At 35.5% G+C, this 6,000-nt stretch overlaps 1 non-coding gene across 1 annotated transcript; it reads right to left on the reverse strand.

Annotated features, from left to right (window-relative positions):
• Positions 1–5,682: 5,682 nt before the first annotated feature.
• On the reverse strand, positions 5,683–5,790 carry LOC112773898 (small nucleolar RNA R71). Its single transcript, XR_003188422.1, has one exon. It is a non-coding gene; the product is annotated as a small nucleolar RNA R71 (small nucleolar RNA).
• Between the last annotated feature and the right edge of the window lie 210 nt (positions 5,791–6,000).

Below are 6,000 nucleotides of genomic sequence, written 5' to 3' on the forward strand. Positions count from 1 at the left end.
GTGCATTGCTTTATTTCACATTTGGGGAATTCTTTTTTTTTTGTGTCCCCTTTATTCATAACACTTTTTTTTAATGCACATGGTAATTCAATTATTTTGATTTCATATGAGCATGCTTCCCAAAACTTTTATTTTGAATTATTTTATTCTTTTCAACTTTTCTACCCTTTTGTTTTTATCATCCATGTTCCCAATAGGTTTCCCACATGTAAACCATACACAATTTCTATCTTAAGCTAACCAAGGATTCAACTTGAGATTTTTATTTTGTTTTTCTGCTTAAGGCTAGTATTGTGGCTTATAGAATAAAAGGGATTTAAAGGCTCAAGGGGGCTAACAAGGGTGATGTAAAAGGTAGGCTATTTTGGGATAAGTAAGCTAAAATCAAATAATGGCCTCAATCACTCTCTTGGTATGTGTTTCTATTCTATAATCGGATATATAGATTAAAACAAAGTAAAGAACACCAGAATACAAAAGAAGGGTGGAACACACAGGAATAAAAATTATGGTTTGAATGTAACCATACAATTAAGCTCAAAACTCACAGGCTGTGTTCTCTAGCTCAAAAATCATTTATCACTTATGTATGTCATGCAGGTTTAGTTAAAAATTCCCATTATTCTCAATGTAAAACTTATATTGAATGGCTTTAAAGTTCTAGTGTTTCTCCTTGATGAAATGTTGTTAACTAACTAACATGTAATGCTATATATACAAGTTGTGTGGATTGTTTCTATTATGTTCAAGTCCCTAGTTTACTTCTTTTTTATATTTTTCAATTTAAACTAAGCTATCTTATGCTAAAAAGGGTAAACTATACTAATTAATCCACAATTTCTATAACTTAATAAGTTAGAATTGCTACTAAACTAAATGACTAAAATATGAACTAAAGTGCAACATAGAATAAATACATAAAAATAGCAATATGTATAAGTACTGAGAAAATAAAAATAAAAAGAAAAAGAAAAATACAGAAAAGTAGCAAAATAAATAAAAAGAATATGTAGTGGTTCACCAAAAAAAAAGAACGCCAGAGATGGCGACCTCCCTACACTTAAAATGTAGCATCGTCCCCGATGCTCACTCAAGCAGGGTGTGAAGGGGTGTCATCACTGGAAGGACGGGTAGCTGGGGTCTCTGTGGTGGCGATCGGAGGATCAGCCTGCTGCAGAGGAGGTGCTGACTGGATAGGGATCTCGGGGTCTACAGCCTGAATCTGAGGCGAAGCCTCCTGGTGTGATGCTGCCTACTGGGTGTTTGCCTGCTCTGCCTCGCTCTGTGGATGGGTCTCTGCCTCGTGATCATTCGCCTCCTCCTCAGATGCCTAAGATGGTGTGTCAGGCCTGGAGGGAATGTCGCCGGAGCGTATCATCAGCTTCAGGTGCTCATAGCGTCGCTTGTTGCGACGCTCCATCTGGTCAAGCTGTCGAAACAGGCGGTGCACTAGATGATAGATGGGCTCTGGGGCAGGTGGAGGTGCAGTGGTAGTGGCAGGGGTAGCTGTGGAAGAAGAGGGGCCAGCAGATGGTGTGGCTGTGTCAGCAGTAGCAGTGAGGAAAGGAGGTCTGTAGCTGATGAGCGGATAATTTATACGCTTTTTGGCATTGTTTTTAGTATGTTTTTAGTAGGATCTAGTTACTTTTAGGGATGTTTTTATTAGTTTTTATGTTAAATTCACATTTCTAGACTTTACTATGAGTTTGTGTGTTTTTCTATGATTTCAGGTATTTTCTGGCTGAAATTGAGGGATTTGAGCAAAAATCAGATTCAGAGGTTGAAGAAGGATTGCTGATGCTGTTGGATTCTGACCTCCCTGTACTCAAAGTGGATTTTTTGGAGCTACAGTACTCCCAATGGTGCACTCTTAACGGCGTTGGAAAGTAGACATCCAGGGCTTTACAGCAATATATAATAGTCCATACTTTGCCCAAGTTTAGACGACACAAAAGGGCGTTGAACGCCAGTTCTACGCTGCAGTCTGGAGTTAAACGCCAGAAACACGTCACAAACCAGAGTTGAATGCCAAAAACACGTTACATCTTGGCGTTCAACTCCAAAAGAAGCCTCTGCACGTGTAAACTTCAAGCTCAGCCCAAGCACACACCAAGTGGGCCCCGGAAGTGGATTTATGCATCAATTACTTACTTCTATAAACCCTAGTAACTAGTTTTAGTATAAATAGGACTTTTTACTATTGTATTTACATCTTCGGATCATCTTGGTGACTCCGGTTCCCCTCTGGGGCCGAGACCAATGAACTCCATTATCACTTATGTATTTTCAATGGTAGAGTTTCTGCACTCCATAGATTAAGGTGTGGAGCTCTGCTGTTCCTCATGATTTAATACAAAGTACTACTGTTTTTCTATTCAATTCAACTTATTCCGCTTCTAAGATATCCATTCGCACCCAAGAACATGATGAATGTGATGATTATGTAACGCTCATCATCATTCTCACTTATGAACGCGTGCCTTACAAACACTTCTGTTCTACATGCAAACAAGCTAGAATGAATATCTCTTAGATATCTAATACAGGGGACCGAGTCCGAGATATTAGAATCTTCGTGGTATAAGTTAGAACCCATGGATGGCCATTCCTGAGATCCAGAAAGTCTAAACCTTGTCTGTGGTATTCCGAGTAGGATCTGGGAAGGGATGCTATGACGAACTTCAAACTCGCGAGTGCTGGGCGTAGTGACAGACGTAAAAGGAGGGTGAATCCTATTCTAGTATGATCGAGAACCTCCAGATGATTAGCCGTGCCGTGACAGAGCATTTGGACCTTTTTCACAGAGAGAATGGGATGTAGCCATTGACAACGATGATGCCCTATATAAATCTTGCCATGGAAAGGAGTAGGAATGATTGGATGAAGACAGCAGGAAAGCAGAGGTTCAGAGGAACGAAAGCATCTCTATACGCTATTCTGAAATTCTCACCAATGAATTACATAAGTATTTCTATCTTTATTTTCTATTTATTTATTATTATTATTCAAAAACTCCATAACCATTTGATATCAGCCTGATTGAGATTTACAGGATGACCATAGCTTGCTTCATACCGACAATCTCCGTGGGATCGACCCTTACTCACGTAAGGTTTTATTACTTGGATGACCCAGTTCACTTGCTGGTTAGTTGTATCAAAGTTGTGACAAATTCTGAATTAAGATTAGAGCACCAAGTTTTTGGAGCCATTACCAAGGATCACAATTTCGTGCACCAAGTTTTTGGCGCCGTTGTCGAGGATTGTTCGAGTTTGGACAACTGACGGTTCATCGTGTTGCTCAGATTGGGTAATTTTCTTCTTATTTTATTTTTCAAAAAGTTTTCAAAAATTTTTCAAAAATATTTTCTTCTTTTTCGTTTTTTCCAATTAATATCCGAAAAAAAAATTTAAAATAACATATATTTTTCTTCAGAATTTTTAAGAATGAATTCTAGTGTTTCATGAAGCATGTTGAAGCCTGGCTGGCTGTAAAGCCATGTCTAATTCTTTTGGACTGTGGCTTCCAACCATCAGCATAGAGGCAAGTTAATTGGAATATCAGCTGTTGCATGCCTGATTTATATCCTAAAGCTGGCTGGCTATTAAGCCATGCCCAACCCTTGGATTGGAGCTTTAGGCCAACATTGAAAGATTCCTGGGATTCTTATTAAAAATTTTGAATTTCTTATTTTCTTTTTCCTATATGTTTTTCAAAAAAAACTTTTAAAAGAAAATACAAAAAAAAATTTATAAAATCATAAAAATAAAAAATATTTTGTGTTTCTTGTTTAAGTCTTGAGTCAATTCTTAAGTTTGGTGTCAATTGCATTTTTTTCTAAAAAATTTTCTATGCATTTTTCGAAAATTCATGCATTCATAGTGTTCTTCATGATCTTCAAGTTGTTCTTGGCCAGTCTTCTTGTTTGATCTTCATATTTTCGTGTTTTGTGTCTTTTCTTGTTTTTCATATGCATTCTTGCATTCATAGTGTCTATGCATGAAAAATCTCTAAGTTTGATGTCTTGCATGTTTTCTTTTCTTGAAACTTTTTCAAAAAAATAAGTTCTTGATGTTCATCTTGACATTCAAAGTGTTCTTGGTGTTCATCTTGACATTCATAGTGTTCTTGCATGCATCACATGTTTTGATCTAAAAATTCTCATGCATTGAGTCTTTTTCATGTTTTTCTCTTTCTACATTAAAAATTCAAAAATCAAAAAAATATCTTTCCCTTTTTCACTCATAAATTTCGAAAATTTGGATTGACTTTTTCAAAAATTTTTAAAATCTAGTTGTTTCTTATGAGTCAAATCAAATTTTCAATTTAAAAATCTTATCTTTTTCAAAATCTTTTTCAAAAATCATATCTTTTTCATTTTTCTTATTTATTTTCAAAAATTTTAAAAATATTTTTCAAAAATCTTTTTCTTAAGTTTATAATATATTTTCGAAAATATCATCAACAATTAATGTTTTGATTCAAAAATTTCAAGTTTGTTACTTACTTGTTAAGAAAGATTCAAACTTTAAGTTCTAGAATCATATCTTGTGATTACTTGTGAGTCAAGTCATTAATTTTGATTTTAAAATTTAAATCTTTTTCAAAACTAATTTTAATCATATCTTTCTATCATATCTTTTTAAATCATATCTTTTTCAAAAATTTGATTTTAAAATATCCTTTCTAACTTCTTATCTTCTTATCTTTTCAAAATTGATTTTCAAAATTTGTTTCAATTAACTAATTAACTTTTTGTTTGTTTCTTATCTCTTTCAAAACTACCTAACTAACTATCCATCTCTAATTTTCGAAAATACCTCCCTCTTTTTCAAAAAATTCTTTTTAATTAACTAATTGTTTTAATTTTAATTTAATTTCAACTTTGATTTTTGAAATCTAACTTTCAATTTTAATTTTTATTTTAATTAAAATTCGAAATTCTCTCTCTCATCTCCTTCTATTTATTTATTCATTTACTAACACTTCTCTCCCATCCAAAAATTCGAACACCACCTCCCTCTCTGTGTTCGAGTTTCTCCTCTTCTCTTCTTTACATTACATTCTTTTCTTCTTCTACTCACACAAGGGAACCTCTATACTGTGGTAAAGAGGATCCCCGGTATCTTTAGTCCTCTTCTTTTTCACATGAGCAGGAGCAAGGACAAGAATATTCTTGTTGAAGCAGATCTAGAACCTGAAAGGACTCTGAAAAGGAAACTAAGAGAAGCTAAAATACAACAATCCAGAGACAACCTTACAGGAATTTTTGAACAGGAAGAGGAGATGGCAGCCGAAAATAATAATAATGCAAGGAGGATGCTTGGTGACTTTACTGCACCTAATTCCAATTTACATGAAAGAAGCGTCTCCATTCCTGCCATTGGAGCAAACAATTTTGAGCTGAAACCTCAATTACTTTCTCTGATGCAGCAGAACTGCAAGTTTCATGGACTTCCATCTGAAGATCCTTTTCAGTTCTTAACTGAATTCTTGCATATATGTGATACTGTTAAGACTAATGGAGTAGATCCTAAAGTCTACAGGCTCATGCTTTTCCCATTTGCTGTAAGAGACAGAGCTAGAGTGTGGTTGGACTCTCAACCCAAGGATAGCCTGAACTCTTAGGATAAGCTGGTCACAGCTTTCTTAGCCAAGTTCTTTCCTCCTAAAAAGCTGAGAAAGCTTAGAGTGGATGTTCAAACCTTCAGACAGAAAGAAGGTGAATCCCTCTATGAAGCTTGGGAGAGATATAAGCAACTGACCAAAAAGTGTCCTTCTGACATGCTTTCAGAATGGACCATCCTGGATATATTCTATGATGGTCTGTCTGAATTAGCTAAGATTTTATTGGATACTTCTGCAGGTGGATCCATTCACCTAAAGAAAACGCCTGCAGAAGCTCAAGAACTCATTGACATGGTTGCTAATAACCAGTTCATGTACACTTCTGAGAGGAATCCTGTGAGTAATGGGATGCCTCAGAAGAAGGGAGTTCTT

Source organism: Arachis hypogaea, chromosome 18 (genome assembly GCF_003086295.3).
Source record: "Arachis hypogaea cultivar Tifrunner chromosome 18, arahy.Tifrunner.gnm2.J5K5, whole genome shotgun sequence".
NCBI lineage: Eukaryota > Viridiplantae > Streptophyta > Magnoliopsida > Fabales > Fabaceae > Arachis > Arachis hypogaea.